Source organism: Petaurus breviceps, unplaced genomic scaffold, assembly GCF_028583685.1.
Source record: "Petaurus breviceps papuanus isolate PSGF00001 unplaced genomic scaffold, PetGlider_PUasm1.0 90822, whole genome shotgun sequence".
Lineage (NCBI taxonomy): Eukaryota > Metazoa > Chordata > Mammalia > Diprotodontia > Petauridae > Petaurus > Petaurus breviceps.
The window spans coordinates 5,041,187-5,055,896 of NW_027187351.1; the positions used below are offsets into that span (position 1 = coordinate 5,041,187).

Genomic DNA, 14,710 nt, shown 5'->3' on the forward strand with positions numbered 1-14,710 from the left:
AAATGGGTAGGAAGGGAAGTAGGAAGGTCCTTTACAGAGATCTCCACACCTCACTTTGCAATACCTTAGGGTGTCTCCAATAATTTCAAAAGATGCTAGCAAATTCTCAAAATGAAATTCAAGAAATGTTATTATAATACTTTTAGGAGAGGGGAATCATGGTGCTACAAACTCAAACCAAGGAAAAGAGGGCATCTGAAAAAACTGAGAATCACTTTCACAGTACTAAAACCAAGCCAGTTTCTCAGAGCAGGCTAGATGTGCCTAATGTACTATATTTGCAACTTAACCCCTTCACAAATAGCCACAAGGCGGAGGTGAATGCCCCTGTATCACACAGCCCTAAATTGCACCTATATTGCAATACTGCATTGGTTTCACGGTATTTCTTTATTTGTATATAATATTACCTGGACACCCCTCCCCCCAAATAAGTCTTTTTTTAAAAGTTCATTATAAAGATTCCTGTTTAAAATGTCAAAACATAATCTCCTATGTGCAAAATGCTGCTGTTTAAGAAAATAATAGGACACAATTATAGAAAAAAATAATTTTGTACAAAAAATACAACATTGGATCCAAATGAATATTTTTTAAAAACTAAAAAAAGGAATATTGAAATATCTCAGTCTCAGAAGATAAGTACTATATGTTGGGGAAAGGCCTTTGCTTATCATTTCTCATGTTTATTGCAGGTGAGACAGTTTCCTTCACCATAATTGTCTGATAAAAGTTTCTTGCTTTTCAGTGCAAAGTGTTTCACTTCTTTTTTTTTTCTTTTTAGAGTAGGGGGAAGGTAGGGCAATTGGAGTTAAGTGACTTGCCCAAGACCACCTGGCTAGTTTTGTGTTTGTGTGTGTGTGTGTGTGTGTGTGTGTGTGTGTGTGTGTGTGTGCTTGTGTGTTGAGTGTCTGAGTCCGGATTTGAACTGAGGTACTCCTGACTCCACAGAGGGTGATCTATTCATTGTGCCACCTAGCCGCCCCCAAAGTGCTTCACTTCTGTCATCATCATGATGCATATTTTAAAACCCAGTCAGTAAGTCCATGGACTGGCTGGGCTGCAGGTGGCCTAGGCAATAACCCTGGTGTACTTGTGGACTGGATATGGAAAAGGGGTTGATTATGATGAGTCTCACAGACTTCAGTGAAGCATAACATGTAAAAAAAAAAGAGTAAATGACCATCCCAAAAGAAAGAAAAGAAATGGAATCTGGTTTTATTTGGCTCTTTGTACTCAACAACATTAACTGAGCTCTTACTATGTGTACTGACTTGTGGGAGGTGCTGGGCATACAAAGACAAACCTAAATGGTTCCTAGCCTCCAGGAGTTTACATTCTTCTGGGGGGATACAACATGAAAACAAGTGACTGAATACAAAGTATATCCAAAGTAATTTCCAGAGAGAGAGAAAGGAAGGAAGCAGGCATTCATTAAGTGGCTACTATAACTTAGGCAACAAATTAATTCAGGCTGTTCCCTGGGAGGTCAAATAGTGAAGCTGAAGCTTAAATACTTTGGCCACATGATGAAAAGGTGGGACTCACTGGAAAAGACCCTGGTGTTGGGAAAGACTGAAGGCAAAAGGAAAAGGGGAGGGCAGAGGGTGAGATGGATAATATCATGGAAACAATGAACATGAACTTGGACAGAATTCAGGAGATGGGGAGGATAGAAGGGCCTGGTGTGCCATGGCACGTGGGGTCATGGAAAGTCAGACCCGACTGAACAATAACATAAGTGATAAATACAATACAAACATTATCTTATTTGATCCTCACAACTACCCTGGCAGATAAATGTTATTATTATATTTCCCCCATCTTATAGTGAAGAAACTGAGGCAGACAGAGGCTAAGTGACTTTCCCAATGTACCATATTTGCAACTTAACCATTTCACAATATAGCCAGGTGGGTGGGTGAATGCCCATATCACATAGCCCTAAATTGCATCTCTCCTGTTTGGTTGTTTTTTGGCCATGTCTGACTCTGTGACCCCATTTGGGGTTTTCTTGGCAAAGATACTATAGTAGTTTGCCATTTCCTTCTCCAACTCATTTTACAGATGAAGAAACTGAGACAAACAGGGTCAAGGGACTTGCCTAAGGTCACATAGCCAGTAAGTGTGTGAATCCAGATTTGAACTCAGGGAGAGGAGTCTTCCTGAGTCCAGGCCTGGCACTCTACCTCACCGCTTAGCAGCACTTCTATTGCAATACTGCATTATTACCCAGGGTGACATGGCTAGTAAGTGTCTGGGTCTGGATCTGAACTCAGATTTCCTGACTCTAGGGCCAGAGATCTATTCACTTTGCCACCAAGCTGGCTAAGACAACAGAGAGGATAAGAAAAGACCCCCTGTGAGAGGTAGCTTTGAAGGAAATCAAAGATTCTAGGATTCAGAGGCGAGGAGGGAACGTCCTTCAAACAAGTTGCTTATAAAACAATAAATATGTCTTGTATAGATATTCACTCAAAGAAGCGTGTGGGACTACTTTCTTCAGCATCAGGAAAAGCAGGGAAAATGGTGAAGTCCTATCTTCCAAAAACCCAATCATCTGCTTTCAGGCTCTGTGTTCTGGGAAGTTCCTGATGCCACAGCTCTGCCTGGCTGCGTCACTGACCCCACACTCCCACTTCTTCTCTTCATCTAGCATTTTGGGGGCTGGGGGATGACAGGGGCAGTGCTCAGGAATTATAAGGGACATCGAGGACACACAGCTACTAAATGTCTGAGGTAGGATTCAAATCCAGGTCTTCCTGACTCTAAGTCTAACATCACTGAACTGTTAAATGTTTCAAGTTAAGTGATAGGTATAAGGCTCTTCCTATAAAGAGTAGAGCTGGACCTTCTGAGCTCTAAGGATCCATGAGGTAGAACCACATGTGCACTGGGTAAGAGTTCATCCTATAAGGAAGGTCATCTCAGTTCATCCAAAGGAAGACAAAAGGTGATGAGTGACTGTAGTTGAAGCTCTTCTGTGAGACATTTAGACATTCATCTGCCACCTTGCCATTGTTGAGCATAACCCCACCTTCCCTTCCCTTAATTGATCTGTAAGCAACAACTCCATCTTCCCTTCCCTTCCATTGATCTGTAAGCAGGCATTTTAGCATAACTTTTATCCTTCCCTCTTCTAATTGATCTGGGTGGGGGTTCCAACCTAGGGTAAAGTCCCTGCTCCATTCTTCCTTGCCCCCCCCCCCCCCCCCCCCCCCCCCCCCCCCCTTTCATCCCATCTCCACCCATTTTGGGTTCCCTGTACCTCAGCCTAGGAAAAGCTCAGGAAAATTCAAATATACACTGAGCAATCACTGATTTTAGTTTCAGCTTACGTAACCTGACTATTGTAATCTCTTTAAAAACCAGCATATTGTTCATGTCAATTTACTGTCTGATTTGGGTATGTGACCCCAGCAGTCCCGTGGCAATAAAATCCACTTTCAATTTTAATTTTGGGGATCTTCTGTCTCGCTCCTTTTATGCCCAACACCATGAACAAGGGAGAGTTCTGTTGTCTTCCTTGCATGTGTATCCAGCATGGAATAAGCCTTGTCAAAACTGCCACCACTTCCTGGCAGCTGACTGTAGAGGCATGAGGGAAAAAGTGACCCAAAATTATTGCTAGAGATTATAATGTTTCTCAGAAGGAACAGAAGATTTTAGAAGAGCAGGTAGTGGTTTTATCATAAATTCTGTAAAAGTTTCAGGGGTAAATAGATCACTTTCCCTCCTGAAGATTGATAAAGCTATTGTTTTAGTGCTATGAAGGAAGGTGGCTAGTTTCAAAGCAATCTCAGAGTGAAGCAGAAAAAAAGATAAAAAGGTTTACATTTACAAATTCATCTGAAATTTAAATAGGTACTTGTTAACCCTTCATTTACCATGACAAGATAAAAGGTTGTTTAGATCAAGGACACCTAGATCCACCTCCCTCCAAGCTCAGAAATTCCCTTTTTACTTCCACCCCACCTCAGAGACCCTCCCCCTCTAACCCTGGGAACCGCTTTCATCTCAGATCAGGTTCTCAAAGAAAGGTATTAGAAAGACAATAAGGGGCGGCCAGGTGGCTCAGAGAGTAAGAGCACCAGCTCCAGTGTTGGGATGACCTGGGGATCAAATCTGGGCTCAGATACTCAGCACCACACCCAGAAATAACTGGCCCTGTAACCTTGAGCAAGTTACTTAACCCCTATTGCTTTAAAAAATAAAAAGAAAGGAGCCATGACTTGCATTTTGGTCTCAGAAACTTGTTAGCTCTGTGTAATTAAGCAAGTTATCTTATCTCTGTTTGTCTTAGTTTGCTGATTGGTAAAAGAGGAAAATAATAATGGTACCCACCTCCCAGGGTTGTTGCTAGGATCAAAATGATATAATGACTGTAAAGGGTTTAACACAGTGATTGGCATTTGGTGAACACTCTATAAATGCTGACTATTATTACTCTTTCTTTAATTTAATGTATTGCATACTGCATTGAAGATATGATTAGTATAAAGTTACAAAGGTAAAAAAGATTAATAATGTTCTATGTAGGATAATTTGGAAATGCATTAGCTGAATTGATATCATCTGGTAATAAATTTTGTTTTGTGTTTTAAATACTTTATATTGTGTATGCCGTTGTTGTATTTCTAAATTCTCTGTTGTAAAATACTTCAGAAACCATCTTATCAGAAATTCTGTTGAACATTACCTTCCCTTTGAATCTAGATTATAAATTGACCTTTTAAAAGTATGTGATAAAAACAGGTATTTGAAAAATGTTTAATATTTAATGGGGTATATTGTTTTAAAACAGATGATCACAATGAGTTTACTATAACTAAGAGTTTTAAAGATTTTTGAAAATAGACCTTGAAAAATTTTGACTGACACTTACAAAAATTATGAAAATTTATATGGTGGTTTAAAGATGTAACTTCAATATATTAATATGAGTTAAGTATCAGGTATTTGATGTATTTCTGAAACCCCAGAATGTGACTAACTTTATAAGTAAAGGATAAAAGAAATATTAACTGTAAGGGAAACATAAATAAAGATGTTTTAGCCTTAAAAATTCTTGGGACTATAATTTTTGATTTAAGGGATGGTTTCTGAACTGTCATGGTAATTTAGAAAATGACATGTACTGCAGTCTAAGAACTGCTAAAGGTAGATGTGTGTGTGTGTGCCTGGGAAGAGTTTTGGGGATAACCTTGGCATGAGTCCCCTTGATTCAATTTCCTCATTGTGCTATTTCCTTGCTGAACAGGAAGTTTCTCCACCTGGTTAATCCTGAGCCTTAGCTTTTGATACCCAGTGACTACAAGACTGGCTATCAGCTGTGACTCATGCCTACAATCAAACAGAGCTAAAAGCTCTTTCCTTGTTATGGGATATATTAGGTCAGTCTGTGCCCTCAAGGGGGATGAGTTTTGACACTGTTATAACTATGTCTCTCTTTTTTCTTTCATATCAAATTTCTATAATAAGGGCAGGTGAACAGTAGAAGTTTTGTAAATAAAATACCAAATCTACTAATTTATAGACTGATATTGAAAGATCTCTGAGTTACTAAAATAGCTTGCAAATGTGAAAAATCTTATAATTTTAATCAGAAATTATGGTCAAAGTATAATATAGGCATAATATCCTACAAAGGTAGAATTAGAAAAAGTAATAAGACAAAAAAGTAATGTAAAAGTTTCCTAATTAAATGGAATAGCAAATTTTGAGAGTGCAAAAAGATTAGATATTCTTTCTAAAAGAACAACATACAAATGTATACGACTGGCTTCCTAATGTATCTAGTATGAAAATTCAGATTTTGGTTATGTTTTCATAATAAGTTTTCAAAATTGGATTAAGGGCTTTACATAAAATATTGTATTAATAATAGCAAAGAAAGAGAAATTATTTTTCCATTTTCCAAGTATATAATTTTATAAGACAGAAGAGTTTAATTTATAAGTTAGACCCTCAGAATATTTTTCTTTGCTTTTTGGAGGAGGAAATGCAGGGCAACTGAGGTTAAGTGACTTGCAGAAGGTCACACATTAGTAAGCGTTAAGTGTCTGAGTTCAAATTTGAACTCAGGCTGGTGCTCTATTCACTGCACCACCTAGCCCTCCCATGAATATGTTTTTTTTAAGATTCTTATATCAGGTACAGTGTTTAAGTAAAGGTAAAAATAGGAAGTGATATATAACAACCTGAAATTCTCTGAAGTATTATAATTGAAGAAACAAATTTAAGAGATTGTGCTAAATTGTGTTAACCCTTATTACTAGCATATTTTAGCAGAATTATTTAGGAGCCTCTACAAGTGATTTGAAACCAGAGAAGCAGAGTTCCCTTCAAGGCGCCCCAAGAATGAAAGGCAATTTCAAAATGGACAAGCGAAGATACCCAGGGACCAGATGACTACCTGGCAAATCTGGGACTCAAAATGAGCAGATTAAATGGATGTTGCGAGTGGGTGACTAGGATACAAGGAGATGTGATGTTAATCTATGTTTAAGTTCTCTTGGTTACTTTAGTGACTCTTCTCAAAATTATCTATTATGAGCCCTCTAAGTAGTTTGATCTGTAACCTGACTGAAGAAATTCTCCATATGTGGAATCATCGGTTACAGCAAATAGAGAAGTTTTGAATGTTGTGGATAAGTTTACTTGGTAGTGTACTTTCCAGGGATGTACAAACTGACAATGAGTCTGAGGCACACATTACCACAGCTAGCTCAGTGTTTGGGAGGCTCTGAAGGAGAGAAGAGGTATTAGACTGATGACGGAAATGAAGGTCTACACTGCCATTGTGTGACCTCATTGTTGTATGCCTGTGAAACCTGGACAGTTTATCAGACATGCCAGGAAACTGAATCGCTTCCATCTGAGTTATCTTAGGAAGATTCTGAAGATCATCTGGCAGCATGAGGTACCAGACACTGAGGTCCTTACTTGACATAAACTGCCGCTAAGCATTCAGACTCTGTTTCAGAGTACAATTCTGATGGATTGGGCATGCCATTTGAATGCAAAACATACACTTGCCAAAAAGACTGTTTTGTGGAGAACTCACACAGGGCAAGAGTTCATATGGTGGTCAGAAGAAGCACTACAAGAATACTGTCAAGGTCCCTCTCAAGAACTTTAGAATTGGTTGTGTAACATAAGAAACACTGGCACAGGACCACTCAGCATGCTGTGCACATGTCAGAGAAGGTGTTGTGCTCTATGAGCAAAACAGAATGGAAACAGCTCAAAGGAAACACAGGATGCACAAATTTGGAGAATAATCCACCCAAATGTTTACAGGGACTACTTGTGCCCAACCTGTGGTTGAGCATTCTGAGCTCATGTTGGTCTGATCATCCACAGTCAGAAACACTGAAACTTGACTTGAGCACAGTGATGTCATTTTGGTTCTCTTTGAGAACAAAAGACAACAAACAAGAATGTATTAGTGAGAGGACCAATAACTCATAGGTGGTGATACCCAAGGAGAAAGCCAGAAATAAAGTCCATGATCTCAAATATTTATACATATATGCAAAAAATACTATGACAAGGTTAACTATGACTTTCCAATACTGGTAAGCAAATTCAAACTCATAGGTGGACAGAATTCATGACTGGAAAATTTCCCTTTATGGGTATATCTTAATCAAAAGGAGAAGTAGAGTAGAATTTTATATTAAGAAGACATGTTCATGTGAGGAAATGTAGAAACTAGAAAGGAAAGCATGGCAGAGAATATTTGGGTGGGGAATCAACTAAGGTAGGAAGGGAAGGGATATTGTCATAATAGTTTCCATGGACTACATAAGAGAAGGAGAAAGTAATGCTAAGTGCAACACAGTAAAATGGGAAAAGGCAAAAACAAGAGCATTAACTGCATGAGGCACTTGTCATGAGTTTTCTAAATCCAGTGTAATTTCCTTGTCACCACTTAGCATTTCATTATTACTCACCTGAATTCATTCTGCTGATTCCTGATACTGACCCTGAAGATTTTCCAGAGAGACTAGACCCAGACCATGAATTAGGTGGAAGAAAATTCTTGCCTGGATTGGGAAGTATGCCATTTCTAATAGTTATCCCTAGTAGGAAACAAATAAAAAGTAATGTGTATATTTAGTCTTTCATCAAGGTTCAGAAAAGCAATAACATAAAACCTGAAGAATTAAACATTTCCTATAAAATGAAGATGAAAGCTGCCAAGTCTCAACAATTTTTATCTCCACCATATTTCTTTGGATGAGTGTACATATTTTACGTATATGCTTTATTGTCCATAGGAAATACAGGAGAATGATATGCAGGGCAGACAGAAGCCTAGCTAAATGGTGATTATTCAATAAATTTAGACAGAAATTGAGAGTGAGAAAGAGTGAGCCACAACAGAAATAGATAAGTTAAGTGATTTGCCAATGGTTAAATAGCAGTTGCTATTGTTTGGTCATTTTTCAATCATGTCCAACTCTGTGTGATCCCATTTGGGGTGTTCTTGGCAAAGATACTGGAGTGATTTGCCATTTCCTTCTTCAGCTCATTTTGCAGATGAGGAAACAGAGATAAACAGAGTTAAATGACTTGTCCAGGGTCACACACCTAGTAAGTGTCTGAGGCTGGATTTGAACTCAGAAAGACTCATCTTCCTGGTTCCAGATCTATCCACTGAGCCACCCAGCAGCCCCTAGTTAATATGTGTCAAAGGCTGCACCTTTGAATCTTCTTGAATCCAAGACTGACCTCCCATGCATGTTATCTCTCTATGCTTTTGATTATCTGCCTGACTCTCTGACTCAATATACTTAATCATAATTGGCAACCACTCATATCAACCTATATTTGATCCATACAATGGAAAAGTTTCTTAAGAGCAGTTTTTCGTCATTCTCGTGACTGATGTCTAATGTCTATTAGTGAACAGCTAGGTTGCTTCATGGATAGAGTGCTAGGCCTGGAGACAGTAAGAGTCATCCTCCAGAATTCAATTCTAGCCTCAAATACTTACTAGCTGTGTGACCCTGGGCAAGTCACTTAACCCTGTTTACCTCATTTTCCTCATCTGTAAAATAAGCTAGACAAGAAAAAGGCAAACCACTCCAGTATCTTTACCAAATAAACCCCAAATGGTGTCACAAAGAGTTGAATGTGACTGAAAAATGACTGAATGAGAAAAATGTCTATTACTATTTCCTAACTGAAATAAAATTTCTTAAGAGGCTGAAAGGCAGACAGCTTGGATGTGTACACTGGAAGATCATTCTGAAGATTTTTCTAAACTGACTAGAAGATAACTCTTTCCTTTATTCTGAGAATGTTTTTCCATGTGTTCACCCTTCTCCCCTGTTTCTCAAACACAGATGATCATTAACTCTTTTAAAAAACACAGCCCCACATTCTTATCATTATACCTAAATCTAAGATGTAAGACTCCTTAGATGTAAGACTAAATCTAAGAGCAGGAAAATGGAAATTGAGTTGATTTTCTGCTCACTGGACTTTAAATGGCAGCTCAGGATGAGATTCAAGTGGGTCCTGGGAACACTTCATAAGGTACCCATGTTCAAATTTTCCATCTTATTCCGACTAGGTGGCATAGGATGGCTTTATGACTCATGGGCTCCAACGACTGTTTTTCTAGCATTCTCATTGGCTCTTACACAGTGCACTAAAGGTTTGTCTTGCCTTCTAATGTGCATTTTTTTGGACAAGGAACATCACTGATTTATTATCAACCAATCAATCAATAGGCGTCTATTAAGTGTCTATAGTGTTAAAGGTAAATAATTTCTATTCACCAGGCAAGTATCTAGAGTGCTTCAAGTAATCTACTTGGCAGTTATCTTGTCATTTTCTTGGCAGAAATGATAATATAAATACATGAATGATAACAAAAACAAAGAAAATATTATCAAACTTGCCTACAGGGAGTTTCATCACTCTGTCTTTTCTTATTTTTTAGATCAGTCCTGGTGAGGGAAGGGCTGAAATTGAGGCCATCCTAGTCATCCCAATCATCAGAATCCTTTGTTAACCTGGAAGCAAGGCCCCACCTCCTACTCTTTGTGCATCCCCTTGTCAACAAATCAAGGATACTAGATTTGGAGCTGGAAAGCCTTGAAAGCTTATCTAGATCAATTTTTAAAATTTTACATGGGGCTGGAAGAAGGGAAATCACAGGGGTGGTCAATGGCAGGATTTGAACTCAGGTTTTCTCCCTCCAAATCAAGTATTCTCTCCACTCTACCACACTGCTTATCTAATAAAAGTAGGATTGGGGCTATTGCATGTCATTATTATCAGGAAGAGGAGTTTTTTTTAAAAGAGGATTCTTAGACTTATTGTCTTGATCTTGGATAATACAGATTATATCATTTCCCAACTATGGAAGGCTGTAATGACATAAATAATTAACTGGCACAAAGTTAGAAATGACTCCTTACAGCTTTAGAAAAACTAGTTTCTTACCCCTTCCTTATTTGAGTTAGCACAATTCAGATCATCACTTATACAAGGGCTTACAAATCTGGTGTAGAGGCCCATATGACCACTGGGCTAATTAATCAGGAAATAGAACATACAATATCCTCCCCTCTGCCCTAGAGGGACATTTCTTATTAAGAACTGTCTGCTTCCATTGCCTTCCTTTTTTGCTGTTGTTGCCATTCCCTTGTTTCAGTTGTGTCCCCACCTGACCCCAATTTGGGTTTTCTTGGTAAAGACACTGGAGTGATTTGCCATTTCTTTCTCCACCTCATTTTTCAGATGAGGAAATTGAGGTAAGCAGGGTTAGGTGACCTGCCCAGGGTCACAAAGCTAGTATCTGAGGCCAGATTTAAACTCAGGGAGATGAGCCTTCTTGACTCTAGGCCCAGCACTCGCTGCATTGTGGCGCCACCTAGCGGCCCCTGCCTTCCTTTATTGAGGGCAGAAACTGGACTCCTCACTCCACTTTGTATCTGCTGCCCTGCCTAGTTTCAATCCACAGAACAAGAGACCCCTCTCAGGTCAAGCTTCCCACTTCTAAGCTCCCCACCATGTTGGTGTGATAGTAATGGCATTTAAAGATTCCCCCTGTATTGGCTTGGTTTTCAAATTGATTGTGTTAAAACCCAGAGCTTGTTAATCCCACCTGTGGGATGGACTTGTTGATGTGAAAAGAAAGTCCTGAACTGGGAGGAGCTGGTGACGTAGATTTGGAGAGACAAGAGAGAGGCAGAAGGACTTTTTGGAAGCAGCACCCACGTGGAGGCAGAGAGAGAGACTAAGAGAATTGCTGGTGGCCGCTTTGAATCGCCCTGGACTTTTGAGACCTGCCCCCTGAGCTGCCAAGGACTGAGGAGACATGGCTGTTTTGCTGGTACTTTGTCTGTCTGTTTTAATGCTGTTTTGCCAGATTTGTCCACTGGTGAAAGACAGTCCTGTTGTTGAAGAAGTCCTGGAACCTGGCTTTTGGCTAAGAAGCCCTGAGACTGTCCTGCAGACAGAGAGTGAATACTATTCACTGGTGAAGGACAGTGCTGTTGTTGCAGGGATCTGGAGACTGTCCTGCAGACAGAATGAATACTGTCCACTGGTGAAGGACAGTGCTGTTGTTGCAGGGGTCTGGGAACCTTTCTGTTTGGTTCAGAAGCCCTGAAGAAGGATTTTCTGGTTGTATGTTTACAGAAATCCTGGGAGAGGGTTTTGCTAATGTTTTCAGGGGTTCTAGGACTGTTCTACAGACAGAGGATGAATTGATGAAGGGACTGGCAATGTATCTTGTGGCCTTGCTGAGCCTTGTCTCCCCAGGAACTAAGATTGCTGAGAACTTGCCTGTGTCAAGATGAAGAAAAGACCTCCATTTGGGTATTAAGTGCTGTGTTTAAACTTGATGTAACTCTGGGGTAGATTCAAGTGAGATCCAGGGGTGGGGAACTTTTGACCTTTTGGTGCTCTGTGATTGACAAATGAAGGTACTTTACTTATGTTTGGAAACTAATCTCCATTTGAGAAGAGGGGCTTTGTGGTGGACTAAATGTAGGTACAGCCTAGGGGTGGAGTAGTATTTAGACCAGGGACTTTGTAATTGATTGAATGATTGGAAGGTCCTGGGGTGGGGTAGTCTTTGGAGATTATTTAATCACATTTAGTAAATGCTGTATTTGGAATGATGTCATGTTTTGATCTTCTCTGTTCTTGGTTGGTCACTGAATAAAATGGAGAGCACCTATGCTGGTATTTTGAACCTGGGAAGTTGCCTTTCCTTGGCATTACATTACATTACATTACATTACAGTTGGTAACTCAAGCCTTGACACCGCCTCCTTTAGCCTCCTTTCCCCTCTGACTGGAGAGCCGCAGGTCCCAGTACCAGACTCCTGCCACTGCCTTCCTCTACTGAGAGTAGAAACTGGACTCCATTCACCCCACTTCATATCTGCTGTCCTGCCTGGCTTCAACTCCATGGAACAAGATGCTCCCATGCCAAGTACCTCTACATCACCAATCCCTTCCCCTTGTAGCCTCCCGTTGTGGAGTGCCTCCCACTCCTTGAGGGCAGGAACTGTCTTTGTTTTTATTAATCATACCCCTTGCACTTATTAGCAGAGTGTCTGGCATATAGTAGGTGCCTAATAAATGTTGACTGGGCTAGATTGCATTGCTATCTGTTAATTTAGTAGAATCAATTGCTTTTTCTATATATTTTTTCAACCAAAAGATTCATTTTTTTTGTAGGCAATGGAATATCATTTGTATATTGCTCAGAGAACTTAGTACCGTGCCCAGCACACTGAAGTGAGACCAGCAGCCACTGAAGGACTGACAGAATTAAAAGTTTCTGCTTGCTGCCTCATTTAGAGAAAACTTATTCTCCATGCTATACAGGCTAAAACAAAGCCAGGGCCCAATCTCCACTACCCACTTTAAGTGGAACACTTACTGCTTTCTCTTTTTCAAATGAATCTTGATGGTCCTTCAAGAAATGTCTTCAAACTCAAAAATGTTTTGCCAAAGTAAGATGAGAGGATAAAAACCATCCTTTTATACATAAAAAGAGATAATCAGAAAATATCTATTTTTTAATGAGCTATTTATGGGGTAGCTTTACATATGGTGAACCAAGAAATAAATGTTCTCTTGGAAGAGTTTTCTAAGTACCCCAATTCTTGTTTATCTGTTTCTTGGGTTAACACAGATATTGTCTTCTTCACAGCATTCTTTGTGTTTTCTGATTCTACCTTGTGTTACATTTGTCCCCTGTGTAACAATAATATTGACAATAACTAACATTTATATAGCACCAATTTGAGCAAGGCACTGTGCTCAGTGTTTTACAATTATTATTTCATTTAATCTTCACCTCAACCTTGGGAGGTAGGTACTAGTATTACCATCATTTTACAGATGAGGAAACTGAGGCAAAGGGAGGTCAAGTGACTGGTCCAGGGTCATTTAACTAGTAAGTGCCTGAGGCAGGTCTTTCTGACTCTAGGTCCAGTGTTATACCCACTGCCCTAATTAGCCCCTCTTCAACTAGAACACAAAGCTCTCTAAAAGGAGGGACCATGTTTCCTACTTCTTTTATATTCTGTTCAGTATTGAAAACAGCAATTGACACACTGCAAGTCTCAGTAAATAACCAATATTGAATAAACAAATATAACAATTGCTCATAAGTATTAAAAAATAAAATTGTAGAATCATAAAACTTCAGAGCTGTAAACTCTGAGGACCACTGAGGCCACACCATATCTGTAAAATGAAGCCCTGTACAGTGTATCCAAGGGTTTACCCAGGCTTTCCTTGAAGGCTTCCACTGAAGGGAACCCCACTATCTCCCAAGGATGCCCACTTTATTTCTGTTTGGAAATTCTTCCTTACCTCATGATGAAATCTGCATCTTTGCTCAGAAGGGTTAATTGGTCAATATTATATACTGCAACCAGGTGGAGCAGTGGATAGTGTGCTGAACCTGAAATCAGGAAGGCTCATCTTCCTGAGTTCAATTCTACCCTCAGACACTTATTAACTGTGTGACGCTAGGCAAGTCACTTAACCCTGTATGCTTCAGTTTCCTCATTTATAAAATGACCTGGAGAAGGAAATTGCAAACCATTCCAGTATCTCTGCCATGAAAATCCCCAAAATGGGGTCCTGAAGATTCAGACAGATTGAACTCAACAACAACAAAAAGATTAAAAAAGGTTCCTTCTATGCCCCTTACATTCTGAGGAATCTGGTTGTGGAGGGATGCAAAAAGCATTGGAGTAGCCTGGTCCTCTGGATGCGGGCTCTCAGGATCTCTGGTTGAAGCTTGGTCATGTATGGCTACAGGAGATGCTGTGGGGGCTGTCTGGGTTGGTGTGGTCGAGAAGAAATGCAGGGGTGTGGTTTTGACAAAGGGGGGTCAAAGAATTCAGGGAGTCCAGGAGCCCCAATAACTAGAGTCCCTGAAGAGCATCTTCTGAATTCATGGACCCAAGCGTTCTCTCAGTCAAGGTGGTAAAGATTTATTGTTACGCTTTACAGCAGGCAAGAGTTCTTAGGGAACTTGCAACCTTAGAGGGGCACAGCTAAAGTTTTTATAGGATAACTATAGTAAAGCCTGTGCCAAATATGATAACTATGTGAGTCAGGGTGGGATTAGGGAGGAGTTAAAGAGTGGTAAATTCTTAAGGGACATACACTTTTAATATGTACTGTGCAGGCATATTGCCCAGATTTCACTGGA

At 39.8% G+C, this 14,710-nt stretch overlaps 1 pseudogene; it reads right to left on the minus strand.

Moving 5' to 3' along the window:
• Nucleotides 1–13,865, minus strand: part of LOC138148059 (serine/threonine-protein kinase ICK-like) — a 134,227-nt pseudogene extending 120,362 nt beyond the window's left edge.
• Nucleotides 13,866–14,710: the final 845 nt, after the last annotated feature.